Source organism: Heterodontus francisci, chromosome 29 (genome assembly GCF_036365525.1).
Source record: "Heterodontus francisci isolate sHetFra1 chromosome 29, sHetFra1.hap1, whole genome shotgun sequence".
In the NCBI taxonomy this organism is placed as follows: domain Eukaryota; kingdom Metazoa; phylum Chordata; class Chondrichthyes; order Heterodontiformes; family Heterodontidae; genus Heterodontus; species Heterodontus francisci.
This window is the reverse complement of record NC_090399.1, coordinates 54,768,600-54,787,016: the sequence shown is the minus strand read 5'-3', so window position 1 is coordinate 54,787,016 and position 18,417 is coordinate 54,768,600. Positions and strand designations below refer to the sequence as shown.

The 18,417-nt window shown below is 50.6% G+C and overlaps 1 long non-coding RNA gene across 1 annotated transcript in view; it reads left to right on the top strand.

Annotated features, from left to right (window-relative positions):
• LOC137346321 (uncharacterized) overlaps positions 1–18,026 on the top strand; it is a 42,217-nt gene extending 24,191 nt beyond the window's left edge. Inside the window, exon 3 of the long non-coding RNA XR_010968698.1 lies at positions 17,761–18,026. This is a non-coding gene — a long non-coding RNA (uncharacterized lncRNA). The remainder of the gene's footprint in view (positions 1–17,760) is intronic.
• Positions 18,027–18,417: the final 391 nt, after the last annotated feature.

Sequence of the window (18,417 nt, the reverse complement as noted above, 5' to 3'; positions counted from 1 at the left end):
CACAAACACGAACACAATCCCTGCCCCTGGAATGGTTGATGGGACAGTGAAGAAGGAGCTTTACTCTGTACCTAACCCGGGCTGTACCTGCTCTGGAAGGATTAACAGACCGCTCCACACTCCCAAGCCCCCTCAACACCCGCAGTGAGGGGCGTCTCGGGGGCTTCGGCTACTCCTCCACCCGTCGATCCATCCCCAGAGCCGGCCACACAGACAACCAGAGCCCCCTCCTCCGCCGGCAGGGAAGCACCCTGACTGGAGGTGACCATGTTCCAGACTCTGAATAGATCCCAGTAAAAGTCAGGCAACTCCCTTCGAGAGGCATGGCTAATGTTTGCTACCGGGAGCTGTCTGTCATCTTGAAGGCTGGCGGAAAAAATACATCGCCAGTGCACATCATCTGGGAGGACGATCGACGTACAGGTGTCTCTGTAGGGTCCAAAGGCGCGGAGTCACAGTCTGGTTCCAGACCAGCAGCTGAGCACCCTCCTCAATCAGGAGACGCAGGACTGTGGTAGAGACCCAGTGTTTCCTCTTGCCCCAGCAGAAATAGACGAGCTTCTTCTGCATGTTGGTGAAAAATGCAGGGGGCAGTACCAAAGTGACCAACCGGTACCACAGGATTGAGGACACCAGCTGATTTAATACCAGTACCCAGCACCTGAAGGAAAGCACTCTGGGCAGTCCTGTCCAGTGCCCTAGCAGAGCTGGGAGTTTCACCTCCAACTCCAGCCAGTTTCTGGTCAGGCTTCCTCAACGGGGCTCAGGTGGACTCCCAGATAGAGGAAGTGCGTGGTTAACTCCTCCGGCAGGGAATCCACCCACCACTGACGCACCAGGAGTCTGGAATATTTCTCCCAATTGCTCCTCAGAGAGGATGCGGCAGAAATGGTTTGATAGTACTCGGGCATCCTCTGCAAGTCAATGGGATCTGTGACCATGAGGAGCACGTAATCGATGTAAGCCGAGAGGACGACCCACATGCCTGACCCATGCAGAGCCAAACCCACCAACCTCTTACAAAGCAGGCACAGGAATGGCTCCACGCAGATGGTGTATAATTGGTGGGCATCCCTGACGTACTCATCTGCCAAAGTGAAGGGATGCCAACAAGGACCCGCTGACTCAGCGGCAGCATAGAAAAATCAGACCCACAACAAATTGCAGCCCGAGTCTGAACGTGCGCAGAATCCCGAAGAAATATTTGTGATCCACCTTGCCGAGTCCCTTCTCCTGATCAAAGGGGAGAAAGGTGACTGACAAACCAGTCCACTGAGAAAGATGCATCATGTCCAGGACCAGGTGGATTTTGTCCTGGATGGACCGGTCCGGGGGCAAAGATCTTATAGTCTGTGCTGAGGAGGGAGACCGGACACCAGTTCTCAAGCAGGTGGAGATCACCCCTCTTCAGCCCTGCAGCATGAGAGGGGCATCACCCCGGTCACCAGGGTTTCCCCCAGGATCTGTACATAATGGTCCCCCCAGGATTTCCCAGAACCCCCTGAGGAAGTCTATGGTCAGCCTGTCAAGCTCTGCAGATTTTCCTGATGAGAGCTGCTGGAGGGCGCTGGTCAGCTCTGCCAGCGTTAGCAGAGCCTCCAGTCGAACAGCACCCTCCGGGCTGACCTTTGGCAGGCCCTCTCAGAAAACTCTGCAGGCATCCTCTGGGCAGATCCAGAGAGAACAATGTGCTGTAATAAGTATGGACCAAAAAGCCCATTCCCTCCGGATCTGTGACGGAGGTTCCATCATCAGCCAGCAGCTTGACCATGACACCAACTGCATGGAGGCCATCGAGACACACGAAACATATGCCTACAAAATGTAGAGGTTGTCAATTCAGGAACCTCCTCCTCCAGACCTGCAGCTGAAGGTACTGGAGTCGGGATCGAGATTCCACCAGACGTTCACCAAGGCGAGGGTGCTGATCAGTTCCCTCAACTTCTCCAAGGCAGTTACAGCAAGTGTTAGATGAAGTAATGCTCATTCTACACGTCCCCATCAACGACTCTTCAAAACATAGATTTTTATGAAAGAACAGGATTCTGCTGCATTGCCGCCTGCACATGGAGTGTTAGATTCCCTGTACACTTTTCCATCAAACACTCACAGGGCAGCTACAGCTCTGATTGGTTGGTGAATTTGGAACATTTCCTGTCTACAATCAGGTGAAACAGCTGCACCTGTGCAGACTGGTGGGAGTTGAAACATTTACAACATGCAAGTGTGGAACTGATTCCATCCATTGCAGAGAAACAGGATCTGCGAGTTATTTTGGAGAGGTGGGTGTTGGAGCACTGAAGAACTGTTTTGCTTGGACTGTTGGGGGAGGGAGGAGATGCGGAATATCCAGGGGTGGGACACAAGATTCTCTAGAGAGCCCCCGTATTTGCTCTCGTGCTTTCCTCCATCTGGAACAAATGGAGCACCCTCCCCACCCCAACCGCATGGCTCAGGACAGCTGGAGCCACCTGGGTGAAGAAAGTCTTTGTCACAACAGCAGAAAGTGGAAAGAACCGGACAGCTCCAGCCGACCAGATTTCCAGGGTGAGCTAGCAAATTCGATACAAAATTGGCTTGGTGATCGGAGGCAGAGGGTGGTAGTGGCGGGTTGTTTTTCAGATTGGAGGGTGGTGACCAGTGGTGTGCTGCAGGGATCGATGCTGTGCCCTCTGTTGTTTGTCATATCAATTAATGACTTGGATGTGAATGTAGGGGACATGATTAGTAAGTTTACAGATGACACCAAAATTGGTGGGACAGTGGACAGTCAAGAAGGTTGTCTGAGGTTACAACAGGATATGGATAAACTGGGAAAGTGGGCAAGGGATTGGCAAATGGAATTTAATGCAGACAAGTGCGAAGTGATGCATTTTGGGAAGTTAAACCTGGGCAAGATATGTGCAGTGAATGGCAGGGCCCTGGGAAGTGTTGTTGAGCAGAGAGTCCTTGGGGCACAAGTACATAGTTCCCTGAAAGTGGCAACACAGGTAGACAGGATGGTGAAGAAGGCGTATGGCATGCTTGCCTTCATCGGCCGAGGCATTGAGTACAAGAGTTGGGATGTCATGTTAAGTTGTACATAACGTTGGTTAGGCCACATTTGGAGTACTGTGTGCAGTTCTGGTTGCCGCACTGGAGGGAAGAAGTGATTAAGCTAGAGAGGGTGCAGAAAAGATTCACAAGGATGTTGCCTGGTATGGAGGGCTTGAGTTGTAAAGAGAGATTGGAAAGGCTGGGTCTTTTTTCCCTGGAGCGAAGTAGTCTGAGAGGGGACATGATAGAGGTATATAAAATTATGAGAGGCATACATAGGTTAGATAGCCAGAGTCGGTTGCCCATGGTAGGGGTGACTAAAACTAGAGGGCAAAGATTTAAGGTGAGAGGGAGGAAGTTTAAAGGGGATCAAAGGGGTAAATTTTTCACATAAAGAATAGTGGGAATCTGGAATGAGCTGCCAGAGGAGGTGGTGGAAGCAGGAACAGCAGCAACATTTAAGAGGCATCTGGACAGGTACTTGAATGAGCAAGGCACAGAAGGATATGGAATGAATGCAGGCTGGTGGGATTAGTATAGAAAGGCATTATGGTCAGCATGGACACAGTGGGTCAAAAGCCCTGTTTCTATGCTGTCCGACTCTATGACCCTGTGACCCGGGCAAAGAATTCCCCACCGCCCCCCACTGGAAGATTGAGCTTTTTGTACTATTTCCAGTCGGGTGCTCCAACCACCTGTTCAAGAGGAACATCCTTGCAGTCTTTCTCTCCCTTCCACGACTCAGCCACCTATCCTCTCCTTTTCCATTTCCTTTCCACCCCTATCTCCTCTACACCCACCCCCCATCATATCCTTTAACGTTTTAAAAAATCTGCTATTTGCTTTGTTTCTCGGGTGGGTCTGGCTCTGCTGTGCAGAAGGGCGGGAAAAAGAGTGGAAGGGCTATAGTCATAGGGGATTCGATTGTAAGGGGAGTAGATAGGCGGTTCTGTGGTCGAAAATGAGACTCCCGAATGGTCTGTTGCCTCCCAGGTGCACGGGTCAGGGATGTCTCAGATCGGCTGCAGAACATTCTGAAGGGGGAGGGTGAACAGCCAGTTGTCGTTGTGCACATAGGCACCAATGATATAGGTAAAAAAACGGGATGAGGTCCTACAAGCAGAATTTAGGGAGTTAGGAGCCAAGTTAAAAAGTAGGACCTCAGAGGTAGTAATCTCAGGATTGCGACCAGTGCCACGTGCTAGTCAGAGTAAAAATGAAAAAATAGTCAGGATGAATGCGTGGCTTGAGAGATGGTGCAGGAGGGAGGGGTTCAGATTTTTGGGACATTGGGACCGGTTCTGGGGGAGGTGGGACTATTACAAATTGGACGGTCTACACTTGGGTCGGACTGGAACCAATGTTCTTGGGGGTGCTTTTGCTAACGCTGTTGGGGAGGATTTAAACTAATGTGGCAGGGGGATGGGAACCAAATGAGGAGGTCAGTGGACAGTAAGGAGGTAGTAACTAAAGCCTGTAAGGAACTAGAGAATGAAGTCAGCGTGACTAAGAGGAAGAGTAGGCAGGGAGCAGATGATGAATGCAAAGGGACTGGTGGTCTGAGGTGCATTTGTTTTAATGCAAGAAGTGTAGTAGGTAAGGCAGATGAACTTAGGGCTTGGATTAGTACCTGGGAGTATGATGTTATTGCTATTACTGAGACTTGGTTGAGGGAAGGGCATGATTGGCAACTAAATATCCCAGGATATCGATGCTTCAGGCGGGATAGAGAGGGAGGTAAAAGGGGTGGAGGAGTTGCATTACTGGTCAAAGAGGATATCACAGCTGTGCTGAAGGAGGGCACTATGGAGGACTCGAGCAGTGAGGCAATATGGGCAGAACTCAGAAATAGGAAGGGTGCGGTAACAATGTTGGGGCTGTACTACAGGCCTCCCAACAGCGAGCGTGAGATAGAGGTACAAATATGTAAACAGATTATGGAAAGATGTAGGAGCAACAGGGTGGTGGTGATAGGAGATTTTAATTTTCCCAACATTGACTGGGATTCACTTAGTGTTAGAGGTCTAGATGGAGCAGAATTTGTAAGGAGCATCCAGGAGGGTTTTCTCGAGCAGTATGTAAATAGTCCAACTCGGGAAGGGGCCATACTGGACCTGGTGTTGGGAAATGAGCCCGGCCAGGTTGTTGAAGTTTCAGTAATGGACTACTTTGGGAATAGTGATCACAATTCCGTAAGTTTTAGAATACTCATGGACAAAGACGAGAGTGGTCCTAAAGGAAGAGTGCTAAATTGGGGGAAGGCCAACTATACCAAAATTTGGCAGGAGCTGGGGAATGTAGATTGGGAGCAGCTGTTTGAAGGTAAATCCACATTTGAAATTTGGGAGGCTTTTAAAGAGAGGTTGATTAGCGTGCAGGAGAGACATGTTCCTGTGAAAATGAGGGATAGAAATGGCAAGATTAGGGAACCATGGATGACAGGTGAAATTGTGAGACTAGCTAAGAGGAAAAAGGAAGCATACATAAGGTCCAGGCGGCTGAAGAAAGACACAGCTTTGGTCCTACATTCCCGATATTCTTCCAATCTGAAACGAGGTATTAAGAGAGTTAAAAGGGGTCATGAAATATCTTTAGCAAACAGGGTTAAGGAAAATCCCAAAGCCTTTTATTCATATATAAGGAGCAAGAGGGTAACGAGAGAAAGGATTGGCCCACTCAAGGACAAAGGAGGAAAATTATGCGTGGAGTCAGAGAAAATGGGTGAGATTCTAAACTAGTTCTTTGCATCGGTATTCACCGAGGAGAGGGACATGACGGATGTTGAGGTTCGGGACAGATGTTTGATTACTCTTGGTCAAGTCGGCATAAGGAGTGAGGAAGTGTTGGGTATTCTAAAAGGCATTAAGGTGGACAAGTCCCCAGGTCCGGATGGGATCTATCCCAGGTTACTAAGGGAAGCGAGAGAGGAAATAGCTGGGGCCTTAACAGATATCTTTGCAGCATCCTTAAACACGGGTGAGGTCCCGGAGGACTGGAGAATTGCTAATGTTGTCCCCTTGTTTAAGAAGGATAGCAGGGATAATCCAGGTAATTATAGACCGGTGAGCCTGACATCAGTGGTAGGGAAGCTGCTGGAGAAGATACTGAGGGATAGGATCTATTCCCATTTGGAAGAAAATGGGCTTATCAGTGATAGGCAACATGGTTTTGTGCAGGGAAGGTCATGTCTTACCAACTTAATAGAATTCTTTGAGGAAGTGACAAAGTTGATTGATGAGGGAAGGGCTGTAGATGTCACGTACATGGACTTCAGTAAGGCGTTTGATAAGGTTCCCCATGGTAGGTTGATGGAGAAAGTGAAGTCGCATGGGGTCCAGGGTGTACTAGCTGGATGGATAAAGAACTGGCTGGGCAACAGGAGACAGAGAGTAGCAGTGGAAGGGAGTTTCTCAAAATGGAGACATGTGACCAGTGGTGTTCCACAGGGATCCGTGCTGGGACGACTGTTGTTTGTGATATACATAAATGATTTGGAGGAAAGTATAGGTGGTCTGATTAGCAAGTTTGCAGACGACACTAAGATTGGTGGAGTAGCAGATAGTGAAGGGGACTGTCAGGGAATACAGCAGAACGTAGATAGATTGGAGAGTTGGGCAGATGGAGTTCAATCCGGGCAAATGCGAGGTGATGCATTTTGGATGATCCAATTCAAGAGTGAACTATACAATAAATGGAAAAGTCCTGGGGAAAATTGATGGACAGAGAGATTTGGGTGTTCAGGTCCATTGTTCCCTGAAGGTGGCAACGCAGGTCAATAGAGTGGTCAAGAAGGCATACGGCATGCTTTCCTTCATCAAACGAGGTATTGAGGACAAGAGTTGGCAGGTCATGTTACAGTTGTATAAGACTTTGGTTCGGCCACATTTGGAATACTGCGTGCAGTTCTGGTCGCCACATTACCAAAAGGATGTAGATGCTTTGGAGAGGGTGCAGAGGAGGTTCACCAGGATGTTGCCTGGTATGGAGGGCGCTAGCTATGAAGAGACGTTGAGTAGATTCGGATTATTTTCATTAGAAAGACGGAGGTTGAGGGGGGACGTGATTGAGGTGTATAAAATCATGAGAGATATAGACAGGGTGGATAGCAAGAAGCTTTTTTCCCCCAGAGTGGGGGATTCAATTACTGGGGGTCACCTTTCAAAGTGAGAGGGGAAAAGTTTAGGGGGGATATGCATGGAAAGTTCTTTACGCAGAGGGTGATGGGTGCCTGGAACGCGTTGCCAGCAGAGGTGGTAGACGCGGGCACGATAGCGTCTTTTAAGATGTATCTAGACAGATACATGAATGGGCAGGAAGCAAAGAGATACAGACCCTTAGAAAATAGGCGACAGGTTTAGATAGAGGATCTGGATCGGCGCAGGCTTAGAGGGCCGAAGGGCCTGTTCCTGTGCTGTAATTTTCTTTGTTCTTTTCTTCGACCCCATTGCAAGCCCCTCTTTACTGGTGACGGGGCCTTCTCACACATATGCTGCTGCTGCTGCAGCTGCACCTGTTGCCCTGTCACCATTTACGCTGTTAACATCAAAGCATGGGGTCGAGAGCTACGTCCACCCCAATAAGTCAATAGAGGCACGTGTAAAAGCAATGGCTGAGGTTGTCGGTCCGTCGGCCATTGTTGCTGTCTTGAAAATATATGGGAGACCATGTTACTCCTGAATAGCGATTGGGCGGTGTTCCTGGCCCTGAGCAAGGGTCACTGTGGGTGGGACCTTTCTGGCAGTGGACTCCCTCGAGGCTTCGGGAGAACTGCCTCCGGCATGTATACTCCTTCCGCTGCCAACTCTTTATGCAGCTGGCGCGGGAGGAAGTCACGGAAGGTCAATTTGATGTGGGGTTCCAGGGAGTGGCCTACCGTTTCCTCTGGACCTCGAGTGGGACGCGGTGTCACGCCTCTAAGGGGGTGGGACATGTTCGTAAGAGCGACCTCAACCTCCAGGCTGCTAACTTTACCTCGGCGGCACAGAGTGGAGCTGCTGCACCTCCCCCAATTCCCCCGACACCTGCAACAGCAGCCACTCGGGTGGTTCTGGAGGCCGTGGTTTTCACAGCCTCCGATAGGGATGGGGAGACCCGTCCAGGTGGAAGGAAGGCACGGTGCAAGTCAAAACACCCAAAGGTGCGCCACCTGGACACAAAACAACAACCTGAGCCAGGCCCGAGACAGGGGAGCCCACCTGTCCTGTGGCTGAGCTTGGGCCCAAGGGATCTGGGCAGGTCCCCAGCACAGCCAAGCCTCAGTGGAGAAGTTGTGGGAACTGATCAGCTCCGTCAACTTGGTGGACGTCTGGCGCAATCTGCATCCCGACTCCAGCGCTTTCACCTGGAGGTCAGGAGGAGGAGGGTCCCAAATCGGCCGCCTCTGCACTTTGTCTCGCTGGCCTCCCTGCGGTTGGTGCCGTGCTCGGATCACTGCCTGGTGTGGGCGGAGCTCACTCCACTCTGCACACAAGCAGGGTCCTTATACTGGCACTTAACAACCGGCCCCTGGAGGACAAGTGATTTCCGCACTCAGTCTGTCGATTCTGGGCCGACTGGAGAAGGAAGCAGGGGGGCTTCCCCTCCTTGAGGCAGTGGTGGGGTGTGGGCAAGACTCAAATCCGTGTCTTCAGTCAGGAGTAGGCAAAGCGGGTCGAAAAGAGGTGGGAAGCTGGGATCAGGCTCCTGGAGAGGGTGGTACTTGATCTGGAGTCCTGTCTCAGTCAGGCCGTCATGGTCCCGGCCCTGTTGGAGGGGTACAAAGAGAGGAAGGACACGCTGAGGGACTTACAGCTCGTCGGGTCCAGAGGCAAGTACGTGAGGTCGCGGAACCAGACCTTGGAGATCAGGACCGCGCCTCACCCTTCATCGACATGTTGGAAAATGGCGGGGCGTCTGGAAGCAGCTCGTTGAGCTGCTGGCCGACAACGGATATTCCGATATGAATCCAAAGGGAATGGGCCTCTTGGTCCATACCTATTACATCACGTTGTTCTCTCTGGATCCGTCCTTTGAGGACGCATGCAGAGTTTTATTTAGAGATTCAGCACTGAAACAGGCCCTTCGGCCCACCGAGTCTGTGCCGACCAACAACCACCCAAATCTTTGGCTGTGGGAGTAAACCGGAGCACCCGGCGAAAACCCACGTGATCACAGGGAGAACTTGCAAACTCCATACAGGCAGTACCCAGAATCGAACCCGGGTCCCTGGAGCAGTGAGGCTGCGGTGCTAACCACTGCACCGCCTTTGTGGGAGGACCTGCTGAAGATCAGCCCGGAGGGCACCAAAATATTGGAGGCTCCGTCTGCATTGGCGGAACTGACCGGCGACCTTCACCTGCTCTCGAGGGGCAAATCCCCGGGGCTGACCGTTGAGTTGCTCAGGGCATTCTGGGACGTCCTGGGGTGTGACTACGCTCCGGTCCTTGGGCGGTGTGAGGGGAAAGCACAGCAATCGGGGAGATGCCCCTCTCGTGGCGCAGTGTGGTCATCGTCCTGCTGTCAAAATAGGGTGATTTCCGCTTGCTTAAGAACTGGCATCCGGTCTCCCTCCTCAGCACAGATTACAAGATCTTTGCCCGGGCTGTGTCTACTCACCTCGGTTCCGTGCTGACTCATATGATCCACGCTGACCAGTCCTACACGGTCCCGGGCCGGTCCATCCAGGACAACATCGACCTGGTCTGGGACCTGATCCGTCATTCCTAGAGGACTTGTCTCTCTCCCCGACTTCCCCCCCCTCGCGCGCTCTCCCCGATTTACCCCCCCCTCGCCCGCGCTCCCCGATTTACCCCCCCCTCGCCCGCTCTCCCCGATTTACCCCCCCCCTCGCCCGCTCTCCCCGATTTACCCCCCCCCCCCTCGCCCACTCTCCCTCTCTGTTTTCCCCACCCATGTTCCACCCACCATCATCCCCGACAATTACACTGAGCAGGAGCGCTCAACACTGCAGCATTGACATTAACCTTATCTAACCTTGTCCTTCTTTAAACCTGAGCAAGAATTTCACATTAATTCAGGTATGCAGCAGAGAAATGGAATGAATGAATGTCGTGGTTAATTGCAGGTTCAGTGAAGTTCAGAATCTCATACATCAAACACACCCAGTCAGTCGTTCATCGATTACTGTAAACAATACTAGGGAAATGTCAACAGAATTTTTACAATACTTGAGCTGATAGATTCGTAGAGTCGTACAGCATAGAAACAGGCCCTTCGGCCCACCATGTCCTTGCCGACCATAATGCCAATCTATACTAATTCCACCTGCCTGCATTAATTCCATATCCCTCCATGCCTTACTCATTCAAGTACCTGTCCAGATGCCTCTTAAATGTTGCTAGTGTTCCTGCCTCCACCACCTCCTCTGGCAGCTCATTCCAAATACCCACTATTCTTTGTGTGAAACATTTACCCCTTTGATCCCCTTTAAACCTCCTCCCTCTTAAATCTATGCCCTCCAGTTTTAGTCACCCCTACCATGGGAAACAGACTCTGGTTATCTAACCTATGTATGCCTCTCATAATTTTATATATCTCTATCATGTCCCCTCTCAGACTCCTTCACTCCAGGGAAAATAGACCCAGCCTTTCCAATCTCTCTTCATAACTCAAGCCCTCCAAACCAGGCAACATCCTTGTGAATATTTTCTGCTCCCATTCTGCCTTAATCACATCTTTTCTGCAGTGCGGGAACCAGAACTGCACACATTACTCCAAATGCGGCCTAACCAATGTTTTGTACAACTTAACATGACATCCCAACTCTTGTACTCAATGCCTCGGCCGATGAAGGCAAGCATGTCATACACCTTCTTCACCACCCTGTCTACCTGTCTTGCCACTTTCAGGGAACTATGTACTTTCACCACAAGGTCTATCTGCTGAACAACACTCCCCAGGGCCCTGCCTTTCACTGAAGATGTCCTGCCCAGGTTCAACTTCCCAAAATACATCACTTTGCACTTGTCTGCATTAAATTCCATTTGCCAATCCCTTTCCCAGTTTATATATATCCTGTTGTAACCTCAGACAACCTTCTTCACTATCCACTATACCACCAATTTTGGTGTCATCTGTAAACTGACTAATCATGTCCCCTGCATTCACATCCAAGTCATTCATATATATGACAAACAACAGAGAGCCCAGCACCGATCCCTGCAGCACACCACTGGTCACCAGCCTCCAATCTGAAAAACAACCCTCCACGACCACCCTCTGCCTCCCATCACCAAGACAATTTTATATCCAATTTGCTCGCTCACCCTGGATCCCTGGTCGGCTGGAGCCATCCAGTTCTTTCCACTTTCTGCTGTTGTGACAAAGACCTTCTTCACCCAGGTAGCTCCAGCTGTCCTGAGCCATGCAGTTGGGTTGGGGAAGGTGCTCCATTTGTGCCAGATGGAGGAAAACACAAGAGCAAATACAGAGGCTCCCTATAGAATCTTTGTGCCCCACCCCTGGATATTCCAGCATCTCCTCCCTCCCCCAACAGTCCAAGCAAAACAGTTCTCCAGTGCTCCAACACCCACCTCTCCAAAATAACTCACAGATCCTGTTTCTCTGCAATGGATGGAATCAGTTCCACATTTGTATGTTGTAAATGTTTCAGCTCTCTCCAATCTCAGCTCCCACCAGTCTGCACAGGTGCAGCTGTTTTACCTGATTGCAGACAGGAAATGCTCCAAATGCACCAACCAATCAGAGCTGCAGCTGCCCTGTGAGTGTTTGATGGGAAAGTGCAGAGGGAGTCTTGCACTCCATGTGCAGACGGCAATGCAGCAGAACCCTGTTCTTAAATAAAAATCTATGTTTTGAAGAGTCACTGATGGGGACATGTACAATGAGCATTACTTCATCTAACACTTGCTGCAACTGCCTTGGAGAGGTTGAGGGAACTGATCAGCACCCTCGCCTTGGTGAACGTCTGGTGGAATCTCGATCCCGACTCCAGTGCCTTCAGCTGCAGGTCTGGAGGAGGAGGCTCCTGAATTGACCACCTCTACATTTTGTAGGCATATGTTTCATGTGTCTCGATGACCTCCATGCAGTTGGTGCCATGGTCAGAGCTGCTGGCTGACAACGGATCCTCCATCACAGATCTGGAGGGAATGGGCGTTTTGGTCCATACTTATTCCAGCACATAATTCTCTCCGAATCTAACCAGCGAGGATGCGTGCAGAGCTTTCTGAGAGGGCCTGCTGAAGGTCAGCCTGGATGCTCTGCTAACATTGGCAGAGCTGAACAGCACCCTCCACCAGCTCTCCAAGGGAAAATCTACAGAACTTGACAGGCTGACCCTGGGCTTCCTCAGGGGGATCTGGGAAATCTTGGGGGGACCATTTTGTACAGATCCTGGGGGAAAGCCTGGTGATTGGGGTGATGTCGCTCTCATGGTGCTGGGCTGAAGAGGGGTGATCTCCACCTGCTTGAGAACTGGTGTCCGGTCTCCCTCCTCAGCACGGATTATAAGCTCTTTGCCCGGGCTAGGTCGACTCGCCTGGGCTCCCTGCTGGCCCATATGATCCAACCCGACCTGTCCTACACAGTCCTGGGTCGGTCCATCCAGGACAACATCCACCTGGTCCTGGACATGATCCATCTTTCCAAGAGGACTGGTTTGTCAGTCGCCTTTCTCCCCTTCGATCAGGTGAAGGGACTCGACAGGGTGGATCAAGAATATTTTTTCGGGATTCTGCGCAAGTTCGGACTCGGACTGCAGTTTGTGGCCGGGTCTGAATTTTCTACACTGCCGCTGCTGAGTTAACGGGTCTTTGATGGCATCCCTTCACTTTGGCTGATGAGTACGTCAGGGATGCCCAGCAATTACACACCATCTGCGTGGAGCCATTCCTGTGCCTGCTTTGCAAGAGGTTGGTGGGTTTGGCTCCGCATGGGTCAGTCATGCGGGTCGTCCTCTCGGCTTCCATCGATTACGTGCTCCTCATGATCACAGATCCTGTTGACTTACAGGGGATGCTCTCAAGAGGCAAATCCCTGGGGCTGACCGTTGAGTTTCTCAGGGCATTCTGGGACATCCTGGGGGGCGACTACGTGCCAGTCCTTGGGGGTTGGGGGGTGGGGGGGTGGAGTGGATGCTGGGCAATCGTGGAGATGACCCTCATGTGGTGCAGTGTGTTCATCGCCCTGCTCCCAAAGTGGGGTGATCTCCACTTGCTTAAGAACTGGCATCCGGTCTCTCTCCTCAGCACGGATGATAAGATCTTTGCCCAGGCTATATCTATTCGCCTGGGCTCCGTGCTGACTCATATCACCACCCCGACCAGTCCTACATGGTCCCGGGCCGGTCCTTTCATGACAACATTGACCTGGTCTGGGACCAGATCAATCATTCCCAGAGGACTTGTCTGTCTGTCAGCTTTCTCTCCCTCTCTCTCCGTTTCGTCCTTCTCTCTCCGTTTCGCCCTCGCGCTCTCTGTTTCCCCCCCCCTCGCGCTCTGATTTCCCCCCATTCGCGCTCTCTGATTTCCCCCCACTCGCTCTCTGATTTCCCCACTCTGTTCCCCCCTCTCTGTTCCCCCTCCCCCCCCGTCTCTATTTCTCTGTTCCCCCCCCATGTTCCACCCACCACCACCCCCGACAATTACACTGAGCAGGAGCGCTCAACACTGCAGCATTGACATTAACCTTATCTAACCTTGTCCTTCTTTAAACCTGAGCAAGAATTTCACATTAATTCAGGTATGCAGCAGAGAAATGGAATGAATAAATGTCGTGGTTAATTGCAGGTTCAGTGAAGTTCAGAATCTCATACATCAAACACACCCAGTCAGTCGTTCATCGATTACTGTAAACAATACCAGGGAAATGTCAACAGAATTTTTATCATACATGAGCTGATAGAATCATAGAGTCATAGAGTCGTACAGCATAGAAACAGGCCCTTCGGCCCACCATGTCCTTGCCGACCATAATGCCAATCTATACTAATTCCACCTGCCTGCATTAATTCCATATCCCTCTATGCCTTACTCATTCAAGTCCCTGTCCAGATGCCTCTTAAATGTTGCTACTGTTCCTGCCTCCACCACCTCCTCTAGCAATTCATTCCAAATACCCACTATTCTTTGTGTGAAACATTTACCCCTTTGATTCTCTTTCAACCTCCTCCCTCTCACCTTAATTCTATGCCCTCTAGTTTTAGTCACCCCTACCATGGGAAACAGACTCTGGCTATCCACCTTATCTATGACTCTCATAATTTTATATACCTCTATCATGTCCCCTCTCAGCCGCCTTTGGCTCCAGGGATAACAAACCCAGCCTTTCCAATCTCTCTTTATATCTCAAGCCGTCCATACAGGCAACATCCTTGTGAATCTTTTCTGCATCCTCTATACCTTAATCACATCCTTCTTGTAGTGCGGTGACCAGAACTACACACATTACACCACATGCGGCCAAACCAACGTTATGTACAACTGTAACACGACGTCCCAACTCTTGTACTCATTGCCTCGGCCAATGAAGGCAAGCATGCCATACGCCTTCTTCACCACCTTGTCTACCTGTCTTGCCACTTTCAGGAAACTATGTTTAGTTTAGTGATACAGCACTGAAACAGGCCCTTCGGCCCACCGAGTCTGTGCTGACCATCAACCACCCATTTATACTAATCCTACACTAATCCCATATTCCTACCACATCCCCACCTGTCCCTATATTTCCCTACCACCTACCTATACTTGGGGCAATTTATAATGGCCAATTAACCGATCAACCTGCAAGTCTTTGGCATGTGGGAGGAAACCGGAGCACCCGGAGGAAACCCACGCAGACACAGGGAGAACTTGCAAACTCCACACAGGCAGTACCCAGAATTGAACCCGGGTCACTGGAGCTGTGAGGCTGCGGTGCTAACCACTGCGCCACTGTGCCGCCCTGAACTCACTTGCACCCTCAGGTCTCTCTGCTCAACAACATTTCCCAGGGCCCTGCCTTTCACTGTATATGTCCTGCCCAGGTTTAACTTCCCAAAATGCATCACTTCGCACTTGTCTGCATTAAATTCCATTTGCCAATCTCTTGCCCACTTTCCCAGTTGATCTATATCCTGTTGTAGCCTCAGACAACCTTCTTCACTGTCCACTATACCACCAATTTTGGTGTCATCTGTAAACTTACTAATCATGTTCCCAACATTCACATCCAAGTCATTAATATATATGACAAACAACAGAGGGTCCAGCACTGATCCCTGTGGCACACCACTTGTCACTGGCCTCCAATCTGAAAAACAACCCTCCACTACCACCCTCTGCCTCCTATCAACAAGCCAATTTTGAATCCAATTGGCTAGCTCACCCTGGTCCCATGTGTTCGAACTTTCCAGACCAGCCTACCCGCTTGGTACGGACCTTGTCAAAGGCCTTGCTAAAGTCCATGTTGACAACGTCCACCGCCCTTCCCTCGTCAATCCTCTTGGTCACCTCCTCAAAAAACTCAATCAAATTCGTGAGACATAATTTCCCATGCACAAAGCCATGCTGACTATCCCTAATCAGACCTTGCCTTTCCAAATGCATATAAATCCTGTCTCTCAGAATCCTTTCCAATAACTTTCCCACCACTGATGTAAGGCTCACTAGCCTATAGTTGCCTGGCATATCCCTGCTGCCCTCTTAAACAAAGGCACAACATTAGCTGTCCTCCAGTCTTCCGGTACCTCATCCGTGGCTAACGATGAGACATAAATCTCTGCCAGGGCCCCAGCAACCTCCTCCCTTGCTTCCTATAGCATCCTAGGATACACCTGGTCAGGCCCTGGGGATTTATCCACCTTAATGCTCTTCAAATCATTGTCCCATCCGCCACTGACACACCATGCGTCTTGAACATTTCTCACAGTGGATGCGGCAGAAAAGGTTTGCTGCTACGCATGCACCCACCAACCTCTTGCAAAGCAGGCACAGGAATGGCTCCACGCAGATGGTGTATAATTGCTGGGCATCCCTCATCTGCCAAAGTGAACGGATGCCATCAAGAACCCGTTGACTCAGCGGCGGCGTAGAAAAGTCAGACCTGGCCACAAATTGCGGCCCGAGCCCGAACGTGCGCAGAATCCCGAAAAAAATATTTGTGATCAACACTGTCGAGTCGCCTTCTCCTGATCGAAGGGGAGAAAGGCAACTGACAAACCAGTCCTCTTAGAAAGATGGATCATGTCCAGGACCAGGTGGGTGTGTCCTGGATGGACCGGCCCGGGACAGTGTCGGAGAGGTCAGGTTGGATCATATGGGCCAGCAGGGAGCCCAGGCGAGTCGACCTAGCCCGGGCAAAGATCTTATAATCCGTGCTGAGGAGGGAGACCAGACGCCAGTTCTTGCAGGTGGTTCAAGCAGGTGGAGATCACCCCTCTTCAGCCATGTACCATGAGAGGGACATCACCCTGGTTACCAGGCTTTCCCCCAGGATTTCCCAGAACCCCTGAGGAAGTCCATGGTCAGCCTGTCAAGCTCTGTAGATTTTAGCTTTGAGAGCTTGTGGAGGGTGCTGGTCAGCTCTGCCAATGTTAGCAGAGCCTCCAGTCATTCAGCACCCTCCGGGCTGAACTTCAACAGGCCCTCTCAGAAAACTCTGCACGCATCCTCGCTGGTCAAATCCGGAGAGAGCAATGTGCTGTAATAAGTATGGACCAAAAAGCCCATTCCCTCCAGATCAGTGATGGAGGATCTGTCATCAGCCAGCAGCTCTGACCATGACACCAACTGCATGGAGGCCATCGAGACACACGTAACATATGCCTACAAAATGTAGAGGTTGTCAATTCAGGAGCCTCCTCCCCCAGACCTGCAGCTGAAGGCACTGGAGTCGGGATCGAGATTCCACCAGACGTTCACCAAGGCGAGGGTGCTGATCAGTTCCCTCAACTTCTCCAAGGCAGTTGCAGCAAGTGTTCGATGAAGTAATGCTCATTCTACACGTCCCCCTCAGTGACTCTTCAAAACATAGATTTTTATGAAAGAACAGGGTTCTGCTTCATTGCCACCTGCACATGGAATGTTGGATTCCCTCCACACTTTCCCATCAAACACTCCCAGGGCAGCTACAGCTCTGATTGGTTGGAGCATTTCCTGTCTGGAATCAGATGAAACAGCTGCACCTGTGCAGACTGGTGGGAGCTGAGATTGGAGAGAGCTGAAACATTTACAACATACAAATGTGGAACTGATTCCATCCATTGCATGTGAGTTATTTTGGAGAGGTGGGTGTTGCAGCACTGGAGAACTGATTTGCTTGGACTGTTGGGGGAGGGAGGAGATGCTGGAATATCCAGGGGTGGGGCACAAAGATTCTTTCGGGAGCCCCTGTATTTGCTCTTGTGCTTTCCTCCATCTGGCACAAATGGAGCACCCTCCCCACCCCAACTGCGTGGCTCAGGACAGCTGGAGCCACCTGGGTGAAGAAAGTCTTTGTCAGAACAGCAGAAAGTGGAAAGAACCGGACGGCTCCAGCCGACCGGGCAAAGAATTCCTCCACCGCCCCACCCCACTGGAAGATTGAACTTTGTACTATTTCCAGTAAGGTGCTCCAACCACCTATTCAAGAGGAGCATCCTTGCAGCCTTTCTCTGCCTTCCACCACTCAGCCACCTATTCTCTCCTTTTCCATTTCCTTTCCACCCCTGTCTCCTCTACTCCCTGCCCCCACTCCCCCCCATCATATCCTTAAAGTTTAAAAAACTGCCATTTGCTTTGTTTCTAGGGTGGGTCTGGCTCTTCGACTCCAGCGCAAGCCCCTCTTTACTGGTATGGATGAGGATCCAACAGCAGGTGAGTTGAGGCAGGGGTGGAGACCGTGACTGTTATAGAGGTGACAGTTGGCAGTCTTGGTGATGCAGAGGATGCAGGGTTAAAAATGCAGCTCTGGATTAAATAGGACGATGAGGTTGTGAACAGTCTGGTTCAGTTTCAGACAGTGACTGGGGAGAGGAATGTAATCAGTGGTTAGGGCCTGTACCGGTAGGTCACAGTGGGAACAGACAGTGATGTTTCCAGTGGTCCAATAACAATAGTCAGAACATTCCCGTGAAGGAACTGCCGATGGAACCCGGACCCCAGTGAGAGATAGAACTATCTGGGCTGAACGGAAAGAGGTTTATAATAACATTGGAAACACATCCGGCGTGTCCTTACTGGTTTATCAGCTGAGTTCCTTCTCTGAAACAGTTGGAGACTGGCTTGGTTTTCATTCCCTACTTTCCTTTTCTCTCGAGCCCATTTCTGTTCCATCTGCATCCCTGCTATCTCTCCCTGGCATGTAAGAGTTACTAGACCCAAATTTATTCAGAGTTATGGGATCTGTGTATTAACTCATCATTGTCAGTCATTTCTGTGGCTTCTCTTGCCCTTTAACTCTTTG